General features: G+C 35.1%; 1 long non-coding RNA gene across 1 annotated transcript in view; it reads right to left on the reverse strand.

Moving 5' to 3' along the window:
* The window catches only part of LOC128014709 (uncharacterized), a 35,231-nt gene extending 13,561 nt beyond the window's left edge, over positions 1-21,670 (reverse strand). The window contains exons 1-2 of the long non-coding RNA XR_008183632.1: positions 21,491-21,670; positions 20,374-20,487 (exon numbers count right to left, since the gene is read on the reverse strand). This is a non-coding gene — a long non-coding RNA (uncharacterized LOC128014709). The remainder of the gene's footprint in view (positions 1-20,373; positions 20,488-21,490) is intronic.
* Positions 21,671-22,893: the final 1,223 nt, after the last annotated feature.

Here is a 22,893-nt window from a genome sequence, read left to right on the forward strand (position 1 = left end):
CACAGTTTGAGTCATGGATGGACATTTTAGTGGGTATTGGATTGCAATTCTTGTGTTTATATCGTCCTTTCCAAGAACAGATCGATGGCTGGCAAGCGTACAGATGTCTTTTCTCAGCTATCGGTATCCCACAAGCCCTGCCCCGTCTTATAAGAGTGGAATTGATTATTGTTGCTCATTTTGGGTGTCTTATATATATTTTTTTTTGTTGGACTGAAATGTACTCTTAGCTGCACTTTTCTCTGGCACCGTCAATGTTTTGCATCAAGCTGCGAAAGCAGGTTCAAAAAATCCGAAGCACTCCCCCATCGCGCTGCAAATATAAATACCCCGTCATCCCTTTGGCACAAACGCCAGAAACCAACTCTGATCTGCGCTTTTCCATCGTTTCATACATAAAATCCACAGCTACATACTTTCTCCAGTTGTTACACACTCCCAAATATTTTCTCAGTGGGCTAACAAATCTAAAGAGGTCCCACTACAACCCATTTCCTTGGGTTTGACTGACAGCCTGTCAGTTAGGACTGACAGATGGATGCTGAATTGTTGTCTCTCGCTGAGTCTCATGAATCGTTCACTCACACAAAAAGTGTCTCCACTGAGGGCGGGAAATGCAGTGCACTTCACGTTATAGTCGGTTTAAAAGCAATGGCTTTAAATATTCAAATATAATAAAGTTCTATGCTACTCTCTGTGTTTTGGTGCCTAATTAGGAGCCTATGCAAATGAAGGATATATCAGGATAATGAGATGCAGAATACATGAATATGCATTTTTATCAAAAATTTTAATTCCTTTGAAATGCACAAGTCGGGAAAAGTATGTCATGCAACTTGTGACTCAAGTCATTGATCTTGATAATGCTATGAAAAAGGCTTTGATGTAGCTCTCTCAACTTGACTATGGAGCCATTATCCATTTAAAGAGCATCAATAATGGGTTATATATAGATATATACATACATGATGGATGACAAAACTCTTAATAGTTCCCAGAAGTGGGTAATAAATATATTTTGAAAAAAACTTTTGGCACACAACTGTTATGTCTACATTCTGGCTAACCAAAGAGCTAAACTATTGAGTTAGCACAATAATTACAACCTTCAACACGGCACTCCATTTTAAAACAACAGTTGACCTTTAAACACACTGGAAACTGTTGGGATTTTCAATCACCAATTAGTCAAGTCTATTCCTGAGAAAGCTAAAGGCTCCTTGGGGACGCTGCATTGATTGCACTCTCAGCTGCCAACAAGCCCTCAGAACAAGCGCCGGTCCAAAGTTTCAAAACTGTGTGTCAGCTGATATTTGCTGCACCTTGTTAACAGCACTTTTGCAAATGGCTGCGAATAAAACAAAAGCATGTGATAAAAGGAAAGGCTGATTTAAATGGGGGCATCTATCATCTTGCATTGCGATTCTGCTGTATTCAATGGAATTACAGCTGCTGAATAGCTTTTACGTACCTAATATGCCTTTAATGTGAAATGACTATGTGATATAAGGCGTTCACATCAAGATTATGGACAATTTAAGCAATTTAGTCATATTTTCTTAGATATTGCAAATTATATTACATTACATCACATTGCATTCTATAAAATGTAGACAAAAACAGCTAAAACGTAGTACAAGAATTTTTTATGTAGTTCCCACTACAAGTATAATATAATATAATATAATATAATATAATATAATATAATATAATATAATATATGTGCTTTTAACTTTTAGATAAAATCTGAAACCACAATAAAAACTATGGATCCAAACTCTAATTTAAATCTACGGAAGTTCTAAGTGGCCATGCATTATAATTTTTTTTTCCTTTTTGTTTTCTCGTTATAACGACTTAATTTTCTCGTTATCTCGACATAACGAAAGTCGTTTTCTCGTTTTAACGACTTATTTTTCTCGTTATCTCGACATAACGAAAGTTTGTTTTCTCGTTATAACGACATGACAGTTTTACTGTTACTATAGTAACGAACTCAACTTTGACAGGCATCTGATGGACAACCATGCAGGCGCTCTTACTGTACAACCAGCCTATATTTCAGCAAATTTTGCCTCGCCTAGGTAATAACATCTACAATACTGTATATAAATAAAGGCTGATCAATCACTGTTGATTTTTCCAGAGACAGTACAACGAACGTTTTGTTTTTGTAATTAACATGTTTAAATGGCAACACCGCGAAATAAGAGCTGCTTGGATTAAACTCACTTTTCATTTTCCCTTTATTTGAAATAAAATTATATATAATTTGTAATTTGTAGTAGTCATTATATGATGTGGCAGATATCAGGTGTGTTACAAGCTTCTGTTTGAAAAGAGCATCCATGTGTACGTGTAGTGTGTGTGTGTGTGTAGAAAAAAACGATTACAACATTATAGAACAAAACTGAATTAAATTAGCCTATGGATTTTACATATACATCACATTTCTCATCAATATGGTTAACAATAAAGATTAGTAATAAGGAAAAGAAGCACATCAGCCTACATCGTTAAATCCCGTCCTACTGTAGATAAACAGAATACAGTGACGTCAACCTTGGTTTTGATAAGCAGTTATTTTATGACACAGAACGCGTTGGTGAAACTCATGCATCTAGCAGGAACTTAATACACAAAATATTCATATTGATTCAAGCATTTAACATTTATGAATTAATTAAATGTCAGTAATGAAGACTTCACAAATTATAGCGATCACGAGGAAGGTCCGCGTACAGTAAAGTGGATAGTGTACAACACCCCATCAGTTATATTCAGGTTTATAGTGCCACCTGCTGGCGCAGTTTTGTAACTTCTTAGAGAAAATTAATTCGTTATAACGAGAAAACCAACTTCGTTATGTCGAGAAAACGAACTTCGTTATGTCGAAAAAACGAGAAAATGAAGTCGTTATAACGAGAAAACGAACTTTGTTATGTCGAGATAACGAGAAAATTAAGTCGTTATAACGAGAAAACAAGAAGAAAAAATATTATAATGCATGGCTGCTTAGAACTTCCGTATAAATATGTGATGAAACAGCAAGTTTATTATGATGTGAATGAATATTTCTGGACTATTTCTAGGCAGAAAAAAAGGAAATAAAAAGATTAATCAAATAAAACAATTGTAAATTTGAGAAAATAAGTGTAGCTGTTCTTGCTGATTAAGCTGGAGAATATAATCAGCAGGTTTTATACAAAATTGTGGAGTTCATGTAGCTTTGCTGCTGTCATTAAAGCAAAAGTGGGACATATTACTATGAAATACTAAGAAAATATCCATGTTCACTTCGAATCTACTTTTCACTCAAATTGTTATTCTAAATAAATTGTATTAAGTTAGAAAAATGCCAAATCAAAGCATTTTCACTCATAGCCTCAGACTTTTGGCCCCATCTATAAGTATCCCAGAGATTCAGAAATTTGAGTCTGCAGGATATTTCATTACAGCATAAAAGCAATCAAAATAATTAGGATTAATAGAGCAGCTATACACAATCAATTCTACTAGAGCTCTCTCTCAATAGCTGACTGGACGATGTGTATGTGTGTGTGTATGTGTGTGTGTTTGGGTGTGTGTGTGTGCCTGAGTTTGATTGTTGGCAAGATATGAGGGGGAAAATGGCTTCCACTCAGATGCAGCCACATAAACAATCTCTCCTCTGTGACTCTGATCAGTGACGCCGAGGATAGAGGCAGCTCAGGCTCCAGACTGCCTCTTGCACCTAAAATGAAATCCACACTGTAGCATCTCACTTGAGCTCTCAAAGCTCCGGTAAGACCGCAAGGATCTGTGCTCACTGAAGCCAAATGTCCCTGCACCATGAAAACAGATGCAACATCTGCAAGGACTGTTAATACAGCCAGGTTTTCATACAACCTACTAAGTGCACTAACCCCATATTCATCATATCCATACCACAGATGTTTACTAGATTGACCTGCATGGGCTTTCACAAGATGAATACCTTCCTGAGACCCTAGAAAGCATAAAAGATTCAGAGCACTGACAACGGAATTGGCAAGCCACTTTACAAGGAGACCTCATCTTAAAGCCTTTGCTGATAGAATCACTGTGAGTGTGTATGTGATTGTGTGTGTGTGTCAAAGAGAGAGAGAGAAAGAGAGAGAGAGATGGAGAGAGATGGAGAATGTGTGTTAAAATTGAAAAGAAAGCAAGACAGAAAGATTAAGCGAAGCTGATCCTGCTTGATGCATCAGGGCAATTCAATATTCAAATCATGTTTGAAGATTGAAATAATGTGAATGATTAATGCGCACAATGAAGAGATGAGAGACTTTGAGCATCAGCACAATGTCGACTGAATCAAATCATCAAGGATGAAGACGTTTGGCAAGATTACAACTGATGTTGCAAAAGAAGACTGGACTCTTACGCACATATTTAATATACAGGGTGTTGAATGAGATATTTATAGTTAGTTAAATCTCTGTATTTATGTATATAAGGAATAATGTACAGTCAGCCGGTCATTAATGTAAAATAAACCCTGTACAAGAGACTCCTGGGTTTATTTTGCAGTAATGACTGCATGACTGTATATTATTCAACTTACTTTCAAAATAAATAACTGTCTGGACATTAAATATTGATGTAAGATATTTTAATATCTTACAGATTAGAATTCTGCTAAGAAAAAGTCCACTGCAATGTGAAGATTTCCTTAGCAAAAGCAACATTTATTTATTGATTTATTATAAAATAAGCAAAATTAAACAAATGTATTTATATATTTATCATCTTTTTTAAAATAGCATCTCTTAATTTGTTTTTTGTTTTTTTTTTTGGGGGGGGGGTCTTTTTGTACTTAAAAATCATAAAAACAAACTAAATTTACTCAAGAGGCAACAATCTATGAGACAAAGACTTGCTTTAAAAGACGTGGTAACAATAACAGATGTGTAGCTCTCTCAGAATGAATCATTTCAATTATTAATTTCATATTAGTAGACACCAAATTATGTTCCTGTTTTGAATGAAACAAAAATAGAAACTGTAAAAAATATATATAAATAACTATTCAAAATAGTTTGTTAACTGAAATCAAATAAAACATTTGTACTGAATTAACTGAATATGAACTTAAACTTAAACATTATAAATGTTGCCTTGGCAATTAAAGTACACATGAAATCAAAATGACTATATTTACTTTGTTCGCCTAAATTGATCGTTTTGTGCTGAACAATTCATCCATGCGATTTTCTGGCTTCATAATCTTTAATCAAAATCTGAAAATGCCCCTCCCCTCTGCATTGGAGGACCTTCACTGATGACGTAGGCTTGAGGAATTGGCGTCTGCTTAATCCGTAACCACGCCCCTCCAACTGACAGTAGACAGCAGTGTTGCCAACTTAGCGACTTTGTCGCTAGATTTAGCGACTTTTCAGACCCCCATAGTGACTTTTTTCCAAAAAAGCGACTAGCGACAAATCTGGCGACTTTTTTTGACAGACCTTATTTAGTCTCTGAGACTCTCCGGTACTGCCGCACGAGCTCTCTCTCTCTCTCTCTCTCTCTCTCTCTCTCCCAGCGTGCGCACAAGCCTCTCTCTCTCTGCATCTGCTTCTGCTATGTTCAGCGAGCAGAGAGGAGCAGCACTTTCAGTTAAAAAAATATATTCTGTTGCTTCTAACTCTATTTTACATACAAGTATAGCCAAAATCACAGTACAATCATTATCTTAATCTTATGTGTATGTGATTTCATTAGACAATGTCGTGAATAGGATTTTAGTGCAGAGATTAACATCTTTGAGAGCTGGTTATGTATTCTTAATGGACTGCGTTTCAGTCATTATAATATTAATTCCGTTGTCGGACAACAGAAACATTAAAATATAATAATAAAAAACTTTTATTGAGAATTTTGGCTGCCTTAAAACGCAGTACATGAGCATAGAAAGGGCAAGATAATATGACGCACTTACGTCATGGATATGCTAATTAGCATATGACGTCATCTAGCGACATTTAGCGACTTTTCAGGCAGGGTTTAGCTACTTTTCATTGAAAGAAGTTGGCAACACTGGTAGACAGGCTGCCTGTGTGTTTGCGAGCATTGACAGCGCGTGAAAGGAGAAATGGCGAGGAGGTGCATTTTTGGTTGTGGAACTCACGGAACACTTCTACCTTTCCCCTAAAATTCCCTCGTTACGGTTCAGATAGATCGATTTTATTACACTTCGAGGAAGGAGGGATAACAGAGTGCTCACGGATGTGCTCGAAGCACTTCACGCGCGAATACTTCAAAAATTGGACAGAACACGAAATGGAGTTTGTGAATTATCTGTCATTAACAGATACCGTTGTCCCGTCAGTGTACACCGTTGGTACCTCACAAAGTTTGACGACGGTGAGTTGAAATGAACCATGGCTCATGCAATTGAACACACCTACTTATCTAGATCCAATCAGGTGCTAGTTGGAAAATAAGCCACGCCCACTAATTTCCTCATTTATTATTCCGTTTCTCTCGGAAATACGTCACAACACTGGAGAAAAGCCGTTTGCAACTTCCGTTTCACGGGGACTTTAATTAAATTAAAGTTAAAGTACTACAGTTACTAAACCTAAAAAGAAAGAAATAAACAGAACATTAGCTAAATAGAAATTTTCCACCAAGAACAAAACGGAAACTTAATTTAAATGTAAAAGTAATATCAAAATATAAAAATAAAAGTACAAATATTAATACTATGTTTTTTCTTAATCTACTGGCAGAGCCAACCCCCCCTAACTATCTAACTTAATTAACTATACCAAAATGTAAATCAAGTCAAAATACAGTAGTTATAAAGATACATATAGTGAAAACAAATATTTGTATATTATATAGTGTTGTCTCTCTAGTAAATGTATCATTTTAACAGCGTTTTTAGATAATTTACCTGTAAAATAACAGCGTTCTTCTGACAAACTTTTTATAATCTTGCTTTGAGTGGGTGCTTCTCTAGCTATTAAAGGTTTATGCTCTCCATAAAATTCATACTTAAGTCCTCCAAGACCATTTTTATCACAGAGGACATTTTGAGTAGCAAGATGACACCAATTAATTTTGAGTGAACATGAAAAAACACCAGTATTTTACCATGCATGGTCAATGGTGAAATGTGTGGTTTAGTGCTCATTGTACACAAACACACAAAACTCCAGATCTTGACCAATTACAGAGACTCGACCTGAAACCACTGGCTTCAAAATCTCCTTCAGTTCAAATATGATGCAAATCGCACATTTGATGAGGATCTAAGAGTCAAATTTAGTTTGCAAGATTAAAACAGAACTAAGCGTGACGTGGAAGTTAACTCATTTTAATGACTGATCTACAGTCATACAATCCTTGAACACTTTCCGGTATCTTTGATCGGAGTGAATCCTTTGATTCGAGTCATTTCAGAACCCTGGAGAGCGTCCAAACTGCTCCTAAGAGTGCAAGTGCAATAAACCAATGAGAAGCAGCAAGAGCAAATCACAGCGTCTGTCTTCCATTGGTCCTTCGCAGACAAAGTCATTGTAGCAGAATTTCACCTGATTGTGATCAGACTGACTGATCAAAGGTGACATCCACAATGCTACTCGCATCAAAGACTGAGGAAAGTGCTAAGGGGATAAAGCTAGTAAGTTTAAAAATAAAACTTTTAGATTTTTATGATGGGTACAAAACTCTGTGTAAGAAACATGGGCTCAGAGAAAATCAAGATAATTAGACATCAAGACTCCAGTAATTAGCAGAACTGCTTGACAGTGCTTCGTACAAGCTGTGACAAAGAAATGAAGAGGTAACTTGTTCCAGAAATGATTTATAAATAAAATAAACAAGAGGAGTGGTTGTTAATAATATGACAGATAAACAAATATAACCGCTACAATAACTTATGATTTTATACACAACTGTGCTTGACGTCAAAAAGGTCTGATAGTTGTTTATTATATTTGATAATTCTGTGTTGCTCTGTAATTACATTTTAAAAGGCTGTTCAGTTTTGCAGCCTTTATTTAATTTCGCTCCGTTAATTACATTCTGACTGAGGCTGAAAATGAATAGGTATGTGATTTGAAATAGCTTTTCTAAAGGGTGACTGAACCTGCTGAGTTTCAAATGAGGATAGCAACAGGAAACGCCTAAATGAAAAGACTAGAAGACCACAGAAGTTCTTTGAAGCTATAATCATATACCTCATCTGTCTATCAAAACCACACAAACCATATTACAGCGCGAAATGAATCTTATGATTCATAAAAAATGTATCACATCAATTACAAATATATTGGGCACAGAGTTAGAGATCCGCCTTATGGATTTCTTTTCCTTGGTCTTGAACTGAAATGAAATGAAATGAAAAAATAAAAGACAAAGACAAATCAAGATGATGTCTAAAAAGAAAATGCTAAGAAAAATAAATATAATAATAATTATTATTATCAATAATATTTACACATTAATATATATATATATATATATCACGATTTTTGTACCCAACAGACAAATTAAAATGATGTCTAAAAAAAGATGGGCTCAGGGAAAAGGCAAACAAAACATCAAAGTAGGCACACCACAGCTCCAGAGATAGAGAAGTATTTCATTATGTTCTCACCACAGGTGACGTTTCTCTTCATCAGCTCTTCATTTTCCTCAGGGAAAAATGCTAAAATAAAATAAAATAAAATAAATGTCAATAATATTTTTATAAATACAATAATATTAAAAATATTATAATTGTATTCAACTCCTTTAATCTCTATGTTGGGTACAAAAGTCTGTCTAAAAAACGACCAAGAGAAAATGCAAGAAATATAATAATAATCATTTTAAGAATAATTAAAATCCTTTTAATCAGTATCATGAAAGAGATGCAATAAATGTAAATATATAAAGGAAATTCAAGAAATGCTACTTAAACACTTGAACACTTGTTTGTGTATTCTGGTCCCAAAATGATGGCAAACAATAAATGTTTTGAGTAAAAATCCTAAAAATATAAAGGCTGCTAGCTTTTGGTGTGTCAAAATGTTTCACCATATGCAAATACTTTGGTTCAGAACAATATTTCGAGCAAGGTTTAAGTACATACTTATTCAAAACAGCCCCTTCAAGTTAATGATGCACCAATTTCCTGTTTATTAAATCACTTTGGGCGATTCATAACCTCTTAACTAAGTATTTTATAAGAACTTCTGTATTACTCTGCTTTTAGCGACTGAACGGTCTATGTCTTGGAGCTTCAATGTTAGTACAGGCATATTTCCCAAATGAATCCCCTTCATGATTGAAGTACTCAAAGTGGGTCCACTCTGCACATCCTTGACAACAAATCCATTCCTTCCCACTTATGGAAAACAATTGCAGACATTTTGCATTTTTCTCTTCTGCCTCTCTAAGAGCATATTTGGTCTCCTTTTTGACCACAGTGCATCAATATCAATCTGAAAAACTATTTTTAATCACCTTCATCAGCAGATTAAACAAAATGATCAATCAATTTACCTCAATATTGAAATACATAACAAACATTTTTGGGAGGAAAAGGATTTTACTTAAGCTTGATTATATCCTTCCATTTACCATAATAATAGAAACAGAGATGGAAAATACTTTACACTCTGCTGCTCATCTCAGTTTTAATCCACATACAAGGCTTTGACAAAAGTTGCATTAAGTCTTCTTGTCAACAACAGATACACACAGTATATACACAGATATATTCAAACATCAAAAGCTGGTTTCCCTCCAAAACACTTTTTTTTTTTCTTGACAGTTATCGGGCAAACTTATGTAAAGAGGTTTACGTTCTCCAAATAAATTCAGTTAGCTGAGCAACCAAAAAACATCTCCTGTTTTAAAACTCCTTCAACTTATACATCAACACAGGTCAGGACGTTTGTTGTAGTATTCGACAAACATCAAACATTGCTCAATAAAACAGATCCAAACCGAAGTTCATTCCATGCAACACAGAGATGCTATCAAATGCCTTTTATTCACGGGTATTGATTGGCTTTCATGAATCCATAGCCAGGTAAATGCAAACCCATCATTCATTAACATGATGAAATGAATATTGAGTAACTGTCGGCGGTTTGAGGCTCAAATTAGCATACATGACATACTTGATTAGGCACGACGAGATTGGTTACTTAGTTGGCAAAAAAATATCTCAGAACAAGGATGTTGTATGGAAATGCATATCGAAAGTGCGAAGAAGAAGCAAGCTAGGCAGACAGCATGCAAAACACAGCCGGGCACTCTCAATAAGATGCACGTCTCAACGCCTGCATAATTGATAATGACAGTAATGAAGCCCTGCCACACTGATGTAAGTTTTCAAATTTTAATGAAGCAAAGCTGCACATTCTTTTGAAGGCTCGGTAGCTTTTTATATCATCTTAATAAGTGGTGATGCACATTATGGTAGTAATTAAATCAGAACACTGAAATAAATAAATAATTAACAAAAAGCATGAAGTAAACAAAGTTTCAAAAAAATATATCAAAAAGGTAGAAAAAAACAAAAAAAAAACATTTGCATCTGAAGTCAACTTCACAGTGTAAATCAGGCCTGGGAACACATGTGTTTATGCGCTTTGTATTTACACAAGTGGAAGGTTACAGAGAAGCCATTAGGGCTTCACATGGAGCAAAAAAGAATTTAGTATCCAACAGTTTTGGCATCTGGTGACCCCTCAGATTGGAAGCATGTGACTCCACTGGAGAAAGATCAAAGTCCCCTTATGAATAAACGAGGTGAGCCCATCTGTGTGTGTGTGTGTGTGTGTGTGTAATAACACCAGGATTCTACTGCATCCAATAAAGTGTCAGACTCAAACACGCATTTGTTTGGTGAACAGTGTCACATATTGCAAAGCTGATGGCCAACACTAGACACAATAGAGTAAACTGGAGTCAGCTCATATCTCAACCAATTCTGTACCATTTACAAGTTAATAAAATGTACAAACACCATATCTTATACATTATAAGGGTGGAAAAAAGTTTTAAAAACCATAATGGGGTCCAGATTGGAATTTTAACATTAAAATACTGCAAAAATGCTATGATAAATTGCCAGATGGTAATTGCTAATTATCTTAACTGAATAAGGGCAGTGGCAGCTGATCGGCCACTCCGGGTGCCACCCCAATTATTAACATGCTACTATATCATTTTCTTTGTTTAAACATACTGAAAGAAGCTTTTATTTTAGCCTCGAACCCAAGGATGTGATGCGGCTGGTGTTCTGCATTTAGCTTCATCTCGTCCAATTCCAGCCTCTCATGTACACGCTCTTGTACAGTGTTGGGCTAGTTACTCAAAGAATGTAATATAGTTACTCCTTTCAAAAGTAATATTGTTACTATACTTTCTGGCAACAGTAATTAGTTACATTAGGTACAGTACTTTTTCTTCACGTTCCACAAAAGTTGTAACTGTGTATCAGTGTTGTAAATTTCAGGTAACCACAGCTGTCAATATTTTAACATAAATTTCAGATTGTAATTGTTTTTTTGTTTTTTTTAATGTGTATTGCATATAGGTACTCATTTTGAATCAGACATCCCCGAAAAAAAGCCTTGCTCTTCTGGAGTGAACTCAATAACAGATCCAAATGTTTCACTGACTGATTCCAATGGCTAACCCAGCGAGTTTGAGACTGAATTATAAATCTTTTGGCTGAATCATTGAAAAAAGTTGATTTATAGTCATTTGTTCATGAATCAGACATTACAGCTTACATTGAGTTTGTTGATGTAGGAAACACTGATGTGCAGAAAATTTGATATGGCATTATGTTCATTTGGAGCATCAGTGATGTCTCAAAATAAATGTCACAACAGTACTGTAAATACATTACATTCACCACATATTCATAGGTAATGGATGTTTCTCCTCACAGGTTATATTTCTCAGAGACCACTAATCACAGCTTTATGATTTTGAACCTTTCCAAGCACTTAAGTGCTTAAGTGTAATATTATTGCATACACAGCTGTAAATCAATATGAATCTCAAGAGTGAGAGATTCTACAACAATCATAGATAATAAAAACCCCATCAGGTTATATGAGAAGCATGTTATCATTTAAAGTCAGCACCATGCAGTGTTTTAGGTCAAGCCCTCAAACAGGTAAAGAAAGAAAGTAAACAGGTTTTATCCGGGCAACTTGTTAATATAAACATTAACTTATAAATGAATTACATTTCAACTATTTACTCTAAATAAAATAAAGGAATAGCTTTTTCAAACTGGCAGTTAAATCGACATTTAATAATGTGGTTTTAAAAATGTGAATTTAGAATGAAAAAGCTAAATCGCATTTCTATTGACATCCATTTATTTATCATTTTTATACATTCATCAAATGCATTTTTGAGAAAACCTCTGTGTCAACCTGCTGTGCAACGCTTGCAAATCGCCTGAGAACATCACCATCTTGTGCAACTCGCAGAGAAGCAGTAAATAAACACCAAGCGGCATTGAAATAAGACTGGTACAAGGGCTCTTGGTGATTTCCATTAAGACAGACTCTCAGGTCTTGTCTTATTATGAAGTCATTAGTCTTTCAATCAGCGACAGATTTGCTGTAATGTGTAGAAGTGAGACAGACAGCGTTACTGACCACACAGGTGTCCAAACCACTCCATTTATGATTGGCTAATTAACTCATTATATGTCTGCTGGAAATTGTGGTTTAATTAGGCTACATTTCACTATAAGAGGGGATTGAGGACTTCTTGCTTTCGTAAACTTTTTGGCTGCTTCCAAAATCACGTGCTTCGCTACTATAGGCAGTCTGTGAACAGAATGGTATGTCTGAATTCACAGTATTCATAAAACAGCGGACAAAAAGGTTAAAAACAGGACTTATTCAGAGAGTATTTGATTTTGGACACAGTCTTTGTAGTCTTAAAATCAAGAGTAAAAAGTGACAGTGGTTTGCTTAAGAGGATATAGAGAAGAAAATACTGTGATGACCGGGTTTTAGGGAAAACACAAGGAGAGGGTAGGATCCAATTGCAAGGTATGTTTAATTAACAGAAGGGTAAATACAAAATAAACAGTCCAGGAAGACAAACGAAACAAAACAAAAGAAGGGAACCGGATGAAACGGAATGGAACTCGGAGGAACGAGAAGGTAAGGGTCAGTCTCGGGAGACGAGAACATATGACACATAGGGTAAGGACTCCATACAAACAACAGAGAAGGACAGCTATATATAAGGAGACTAATGACAAAGGATTGTCAGCACCTGTGCGATTTAATTGGAGTGCAATTACTGTGAAGACAGGACCAGACTAGAGGAATTAAAGTGCCTATGGTGAAGTGCCTAAGGAGAAGTGAGCACACTAGGGAACACCCAGGAAAACAGAGACTGACAGCGTGACAAATACAAAAGGTATTCCTTTTTGTTATAAGAAATACATTTTAATTTAGTAATAAATACTTTTATTCAGCAACAAAGCGTTACATTGATTGAAACGGACAGAAATGTATAACGTTAAAAAGATTTCTGTCAAATAAACACTGTTCTTTTGAACTTCTAACCTAATTTATATTAAGTGTCCTTAATTACTATGTACTTACATTAGAAGTAATCATTCAAAACAATGCACTTACTCAGTATACATGCATGTATTTACACTGTACTTATATTTGAAAATACTGTCCTGTAATTGCATTTGTAATCAATTTCTGTATCTATTTCGGTATTTATCTGTAATTAAAATTGTGTCCCTACTGCATAAACCTATAACCATACCACCAAACCTGCTCCTAACCCATATTATTGCATGTAATACATGAATTTTTTCCTCAAGATGTTTAGGAGAAAAATAAAATACAGAAATTTTACAGCAAAAAAAAAAAAGTTGTGCTCATATGCACCGCCAAAGTGGATATTAGTGTGAATTCACCAATTCTCAGTCTGAACCCTGAATAGACTGACCATCAAGCACTTTGTTGACCTGGATCAGCCTCTGGTCAGTTGCTATGAGACGAGGCAGAGAGCGCTTAAACAGTTAACTTCAGAAATACTCCCCGCAGCCAATGTTCTCTGGTGGACAAGAAAAAGAGGTGATATTTGTGTGCTGTCACGATGGTAATATCCGATAAGCAGGCGTTTCCCTTAAAATGCAATGTTTTCTGGCAATCTCCTTTTCGAGATGCCAAGATAAGTCCTATAACCGGACGCTGCGGTTTTATTCCGCAGAAATAAGTGGATTTTGAACCTTGGCTGCCCTAAGCCCTTAAACTCACGCTTTACACCTTGGGGCTAAATCTTGCTAACACAGTACAACTTTAAAGCTCATCAGTGAGGAAAGGAGGGTGATAAAGAAGAGGGCAGTCACTACAAGATGCCCTCTCTTATCTACACGTGGTGAAGTTTCCATTGATCTGCCCCACTACGGTGTGTGTGCACATTACGGCGAACATTACGATTCAGCTCCACCCATCCCGAGTCCATTGATCCAGTCGTGCATCTGGGAGAGAGCCACAGGAGGCCTTTGAGATGGCTAATGAATCAAATAAACAGGACGGAGAGACAAGAAAGGCACACACGTGGGGCGAGAGGCCTCCCGGGTCAACCTCCCGATGCGGACGGACACATGCAGATGTGTGTTTGGATATTACACGCAACAAACATTGGGGAGGGGGGAAATAAACCAGATTGTTCTTGGTCACGCAATATGTTTTCTGACAAACAAATGGTGTTTAAATGAGCGAACACAATCTATTTTGTGAAATCCGTGACAGAAGGGAGAAATATTACACCCCTGAAACTGGGTAGCATGACTGATGGTAATAAGGTGGGTGTGTTTTGCGATAAAATCTAGCAGAACCGCAACGGGGCTGCTGTAAAACTGTTTGGGATTCAAAGCACGTGGCTCTCAGGTTCACACAGTATCCCAGCCAGACTTTCAACAGACTCCTTGGAAGTGATGTTAGCAAACTCGGACCGCTAGCTCAGCTGTTTATTTGTACTGGGATCATTCCGCTTTGTCTTTGCAATCTCGACGTAAATTATTGTTGAGATAAAAAGCGCAAAAAAGCGAGATAATCTTCAGGCTTGCATTCCATTACCATTAATCAGTTTGTTGACAGTTTCGTCCTTTCGTGTTGTTCAAGTTCAAACAATGCCTCCGCTAATCCAAACATCCGCGAACCGGCAGACAGTAAGATGAAGCAATGCTCTGATCTAAGATCAGGTTTTTCCATGCTTCATCTGAGCTGAAGGAATATTAGCTGGGATTTGATTTTAAATGCAAATCAGGTATGCCTTTCTGAATTCAGAGCCATCAGATTTTAGGTGTTTATGGGTTTATGAAGAGGAGAAATATATTCCAGTCACAATCCCCCTCGCATCTGTCCCAAATTCCTGACAAATTCAAAGCAGGTTTTGACCACAATTCCAGGCCTCAAACCACCAAATATTGTGTTTTTTCAGCACACAGCTTTTAGTGGAGAGCAATCAAGACACAAAATGTGTTTTTAAGTCTATTTCGAGTCAATAATCAGATCTTTACATATTCAGAAGAGAACGTGAATGTCATTTGTCAATTCAAACATTGCTGGCATGATATTGCGAGGACATTGGTATGCAGCTTCTTCAAATGTTCTTGCTATGCATGTTACAATATTGTATAAATATAATATGATTGCAAAAATGTTTTTCTTGCCAATTTATCATCTCCCATGGGAAAATCATCAGTTCAATCACTCAAAAAAGAAGTAGCACGCCTCTTCTCAACAAGTCGCATTTTGTAAACAGTGTGAAGTAAGTGGTGTGTAACATTTAAAACTAACTTGAAGGAATCTGATTTTTGGAGTTTTTTTATTTTTTTATTCAATGTAAATTCCTCACAAATCTTGTATGCGAGCCTCAGCAATGCCATTTACATATTAGTATGATTTACTTTACTACCACAAGTTCTCAATCAATTTCCTAATTTGACTTATTAAAACTAACTTTAAAAAATTGGATAACTTGAATAAATGTCTTGTGATGCAAAATTATTTTGAAGTCAATTTATATTAAATAATGTACTTAAACATTGAGAAATTTAAATATTTGTTTATAATCACATACTCAAATTAATTTGAGATGCCTTTTCTAAAAATAAAATAATAATAAATAAATAAATAAATCAATTAATTAATTAAATGAGAATACATTTGGTCCCTTAATGCATTCATGTGCCCTATTATTCAAAAGAATGAGTTGGGTAATATTTTTTCATGTTTATAAAAATTTGTTTCTCAAAGCTCTATATCGTGAAATACTGTTACAATTTAAAAACAACAGTTTCTAAACTGCTAAAATAACTGTAACTTGAACACATTTTTAAATGTAATTTATTTGTGATGCGAAGCTAATTTTTTTAACATCATTACTCCACATCCACATCATGCTGGTGTGAGCATGTAAGAAATACTATAGCATATATGATTACCTCATAGCAGATCTATACAGGTGGAGCTGGGGAAGGTGGAGGGTTTCTGAAGCACACTGCAAACTGCTACAGCAAGCACTAGTCATATATTTGAATGTTGAGCAGTGAGCTCATTGGCTACCAATCAGCTGTTTCACGTGATAATGATGTCATTCAGGTCAGATTAAGTTAGACCTATTGGACTATGCCATCTAGAGTTTCATGCCAGAACTCTGTTTTAATGTTTACCTAACTGTTTCCTTTATTTGAATGCGTAATTATAGTAAAATAGAGATGTCTCAATTGTATGCTTAACTCTTGGTAACTACAAAACAATGTTTTATAATAGCAATAATATAAATCACCTACCTATTTGCTTTTCAGCATTTATGGTTACTTATCTGCTGGAACCAATTTCATTTCCAAACTTTTAAAACAAAACAAGCAAGGTCATAAAATTGATGGATGTAATTATCACCATTGTACTTCAATATTCAGATTTTTTTTTTTTCAAACAATTCTTTTTTTTTGTTTAAAAAAAAAAGAAAAAAAAAGCTAGTGCTAGAATTACTGTTTAAAAACCAAAGGTTTTTTAAGGTAACAATGTGTTGTGCAGAGATATGCTACTGACACGAGCTATGACCAATCAAAGAGAAGGAAATTTCAGCAGGGAGCTGTTATGCCTGCTGCTAACATGAATGTTTGGAAAAGACCAGCAATATTTCAGAATCCCAACCTTTGATTCTGGCATATTTGTGGCAGTGAACCTTTTACTGAATGTAAATATCTCCAGAATGTCCAGACCATCAAATTTCTTAACCAAGAACCTGTCAAACATGTACAATACGGAATTGGTTGAAGGAGGCATTATTTAGTAAAGTAAAAGCAATCATAATCCAGGATGAGTCACTATAGGGAAAATGGGCTGTTTAACACAGAACCATGAAATTGTGTTTCACAGTTTTAATCAGAACAAAAAAGATAGAGATATTAATGGTGGGTCATTTTGCAGCATTTCAAATGGTTAAGTTTCCCTATACAGAGAAGAAAAATGAAGTACACGTCAAAGATGAAGATGTGTGTTACAAGGTAAAAAGATTTGTAGGGATTATAATAAAAAACAAAACAAAAAAAACATTATATATAGTGTTCTCCAGATCAAATTAGTGTAGCTGCATTTGATTTGAATAATGAGTTCAAACAAATTTTTTGGGGTTTCAATAGCCTATCTACTTAAGAAATTCACAAGGGTTTGATTCATTTGTCTTGTCAATGCTGCATTACCTCTATCATCCACTTCTAACAGCCTCATGTCTTTTCATAAACTTTTGTCTGTTTTGTTCCAGGAATACGTCCAACTTTCTGAGCATGATGGGATCCCATCGCCTCAGACTCTATTAACAAATTTCATTGATTCCTAATTCGAGCGGACAGAAACAGCCACTGTAATTATGTCAGAAATCTTCCCCATCTGACTAATTATATTTCTCATCAGAGTCTGATGATACTCATTATGCTTCCTTTCCAAGAAACGGTGATAAATAAGAGGCCTAAGACAAGACGTTGAAAACACCGGGCTTGAGTACAGCTTAACCATAGTGCTCAGTATAAGATGTAGATAACACTATAAATTAAGGGCATTTACATACATGATGCCATACAAAATACAATCACTATTGAAGGGATTTTTTTGTTTCTTAAAAATTCACTGTAAAAAAAAACATTTATATCAGTGCATGTGATTCTACTCTAAAATATTTGTTATATGCTCACTTCTCTTTGCTAATGTATGCAATACCACACTTCAGTTAAGCCAGTTGCATTCAACATGCCTCCATTCTAGCATGTAATGCTCACTTTTTTTTCATTTCAATCAGCACCCGATGAATAAAATAAAGTCAAAGCATTTTTTCCCTTGTCCAATAGCTATTTCACATTGAAAAATGTCACAGTATAGTAGTAAAGTCAAGTCAGTTGCAACTTTCATTTTATGCTAATTTTTAGAATTAAAATTACCTTATAATTAATTCAGAAAAATTATATTTATTATTGATATTATAATATATTTTATATATACATAATATTTCATTTGAATTTTAACTGATTTCATATTTCATTATTCAATTTATTCAAACATTTTATTTTATTTTATTTTATTACAAACTAAAGTCTTATGTGGGCTTTTTTTTTTAAGACAATACAAATATTGACCAGTTATCCAAAAATGTCACTTTTGTTGAAATTTAAGTCATCATGTGTCTTTTCATTGGGTTATTTTGAAGCTTATCACTAGTACACACACAAAAAAAAGAGGTCTAGAATTTACTTTGCAACTATATTCTATCAGAAGTTTCACAAATCATTACAAATAAAACTACAAGCAACACAATTTTTCATGTAGAAAAACTTCTTGCATTAATACTCTGCATTATTTACGTTTTGAAAACTACATTTTTTACAATGTAGTACAAAGAAATATATTCCAGTTTAAGTTGTTTCATATAGATACATTACAACATTGTTAAACATCCATGTGAAACAGAAATCAAAAACACTGAATAATTCCTGCGAGACTCCGCAAGAACATAGCAAACCCCATTGAAAATCGAACAGAACATGCATTTTAAAATGAGGCGCGTGGAGCCGACACTTTAATTTGATCATGGGGCTGTGTATATGTGTATGGATCAGATAAATGTTGGATTGCCAACGTTCTCATTGGGTTTGTCAATGGATGAATGGTATAAAGACAGGATACTGTACATTTGACTGAGCTGTAATCAATAATATTGTCAAACTTATCTTGTTCTTCTCTAAATCAAGCCTCTGAAATCAATATTAACCTTGGAGAATGTCACGGAAACAACAAACATCAATGCAAATCTGTTCAACGATAAACAACAGGCGTCCGGCCTTGTTAATAGGACACATCTGAACTCGTGGATATTGATGTTATTTTGAAGTGTCTGGAGGTACAAGAATATTGTTCTGCAGTTGTTTTTATATTATTCACTGAAGGGAAAAACTTTTACGCAATGGCAACGTCTATTTAAAATGCTTTCTTATAATTAAATAAATACTCACAATTAAACTAAAGACAATCCATCATAAAATGCTAAAAACCTGCAAAAAAAATTCATAACCCATTTCTTGTTATATCTGATGTCAGCATTGCCTCACCTCAAGTAAAGATTAATCTAATAATATATATGAACTTCTATCCAGCTCGTTTAAATTAGCTTTAGGGTAGTTTTATCCAGATATATTCTGAGACAGAACCTTTGTCTCATATTCTTTGAAACGGTTTGGTTGTGACAGCATGCTTTTTGGAGGTTTCCAAATTAGATTCAGATCCCCACTTTAGCGCTGCTAAATAAATGATTGATTACACTTCTGGTCTGCTCTTTAGTGCGGTGGGGAGTTTGTTTCTTTGCGAATACATTTACGTGTATTCAAATATTAATTTACATTTAATTATTCAGAACAGATAATCGCTAATCAGACATGGCTCTCCAGTGCATTTGCTGATTTCAGGAGAACAGCATTTCTTGTTGCTCAAGGCTTGGATCACATACTGAAAACTGGCTTGATTTCACTCTTTTTTTAAACTCTGGAAACCCTGTAGAGACTGAACTATAGTCCTGTGTCCAGTTGCACACACCAGAGAAAAACCTTGGTAGTAAATGTAAAGATACTACTGTATTTATGGAAGGTTTTCCAGTTAAAACTGGCTGCTTTTTGCATTTGGTTTTCCCACAGCAGGGATGCTGGGACAGTTTGATTGGTGACAGATATGTCTTTATTTCTCTTGCTTGTATCATTTGTGCCACAAGTATATCATTGGTAAAATACTTGTTAAACAGAAACAGCCTTCACTGATTGGAACAGCTCAAATTTGCTGAAAATGTACTCACCCTCAGGCTATCCAAGATGTCAAGGAGTTTGTTTCTTCATCAGAACAGTTTGGAGAAATGCACCAATTGATCATCTGCTGTGAATGGGTGCCGTCAGAATGAGAATCCAAACAGCTGATAAAAACATCACAATGATCAACACGAATAAGGCCCATCAATGAAGTGAATTTAGACAGAAAAATTCAATCAAATTACATCTGAAACGTAAAATGTAGATAATACTTCATTTTTATAGACCCTTAAGAAAACATATTTTTAAGTTGCCATGATTAATTGAAGATAGGCATGATTAAATATATTGCTATCTATTCAAAATGAAGAGACGATTTTTTTTTTTCAAGATAACATATATTATATAGATTTTTATAAGTCACGTATTTAATATTGTGGCATGTATAATAAAACTAACACATTAAACTGCAAGTTTTATTAAACATAGATAAATAAATAAATAAGCTGCATATATCATCACACTTATTCGAAATTGACATCATGTGACATACAGTTTGTCTTAATACAAAATGTTGAAGTCACCACATACACCTTATAATATTATGATCACATAGCTTAGGACAGTAAACATATTTAGAGAGCTATTTCGTACTTCTCGTGTTATCAGTAAGAGGGAGTGATTTCTTTTAAAAGTCAGGCACTTATTTTAATATCTGTGTGTTGATGTAACCTGTTTGATCAAACCCTAACTTTTATTGAAGATTGTTTCCACCCCTCACAGTCCTCATGCCACCCCCTTGCTTTCCTAAAAAGTATTTTCTAGATCCGCCCCTGAATTTAGCCACATCAGAATGAACCATTGCTCTCCAACGTTGTTTTGTTCCAGAATAAATTAGTTTTTATGAACGAATCATTTTTATGATCGAATGACTCATAACAAGATCCAAAAAAAAAAGAAAATCCGAAAACTGATGAAAATTAGACAAGCGGAGGGATACAGATAGTGAAAAGTCCACGAGTGCATACACTTCACATGAACACAAAAATGAAAACACACAAATGTTTAAAAAACAGATACGACGGATGCTTAATATATTTAAAAAGCTACAAATGCGATCGAAGCGTTTTTAAAAGGTTAACTGAGTTATATAGAATAAATATTAACCTGTTAACTCCCCAACTTCGGCGTCTTTCAAGCGTGCCAAATCTTTCAGCTTAGTTTAGCGATTAACACTTATTACTATTATTATTTTTCTGTAGGTGATATTCCCAATCCTTTTAGGTTGTTTGGTTTATTAAGCCGTTGTTGACACATCAAAATCATAAATATTTCGCACACCCCAAAGTCGCGAGAACGCTTCAGTTAAACGCTCTGTCAGCTTCCACCTTTCCATATATGGACTTCACGCCGCGCCAAATGATTGACGAGCAGAAACCTGCGGCACACGAACACTTTTAGTTTACTGTTTGCATAATAGTGCATATACATCAGCGCAATATCTTGCTATATGAATTAATATAATATGATATAATATAATATAATATAACATAATATCCTGTTACTATTTTAAATAAGATAATTTTCTACAGAGCATTCAATAAATATCCTTAAATAACCTAGATAATTTAATAAAAAATTATTTACATTATTATTTGAATGTTGACCGTTGTCCCTGGCAACCAATTTCCTGCATATCGCTTTCATATCATTCACATGATGCATGTGATCTCTTGCTTCCATGTAATATAATAAATGAATCTCAAATGAATCTTTAATGCCCCTTTATTTATGTATTCGTCAAGTGACCGTGTAACAAGCATAATTATACAGTCAGCCAGTCAAATTCATATTATATTAAAAATATAAAGGAAAGTATATGATCTTGGACAGGACCAGATAGACGGATGATTGTTTCAGCATATCTAATCACATCCATTATAAAGGCTGACTGAGGAGATAGAGGCACCTTTTCGCTATTTGGTATGTTTGCAGATGAAAGCACACCAGTGGAGAATGCAAACTGTGATAAACAGAGACACAGGACGAGAGGAAGAGATGAAGAAGAGACAAACAGAAAGAGAAATCGCACAGCAGTGCTTGTTGGATGACAAGCCAGACATCTCTGGAACAGGTACTGCTGATCCGGAATAAAAGGCCTATTTAATCTGCTTTACAACCGACAGTGCTGACCTTGCTGGAAGATTATTAAACTTTGGAAGAGAGATCTTTTACAATCACGTTGTGTCGGAGCTCCACCGCGGGGTCATCATCATCAGCCCTGTGCTCGGTTCAACAGCGCCATCTAGTGACCCGCCGCATACATTGAGAGCAAATTCAGTTATGAGACAGCTTGCAAAATATATTTAACACAAGCTTTTTCTTAAAGCCATTACATCTGAGGATTATGAACAAAACTGATCATTGATTACGCTGTTCAACCACACATAAAAAAAAAAAGTTTTATAGATTCTACATTTTCTAAATGTGCAGCCACATGGGTGGAAATGTTGGCTTTAGGTCAAACTGAGAAAACAAAAACAGAAAACTGGAACCAAGTCATGCGATCC

The sequence above is a fragment of the Carassius gibelio genome, chromosome B25 (genome assembly GCF_023724105.1).
Source record: "Carassius gibelio isolate Cgi1373 ecotype wild population from Czech Republic chromosome B25, carGib1.2-hapl.c, whole genome shotgun sequence".
In the NCBI taxonomy this organism is placed as follows: domain Eukaryota; kingdom Metazoa; phylum Chordata; class Actinopteri; order Cypriniformes; family Cyprinidae; genus Carassius; species Carassius gibelio.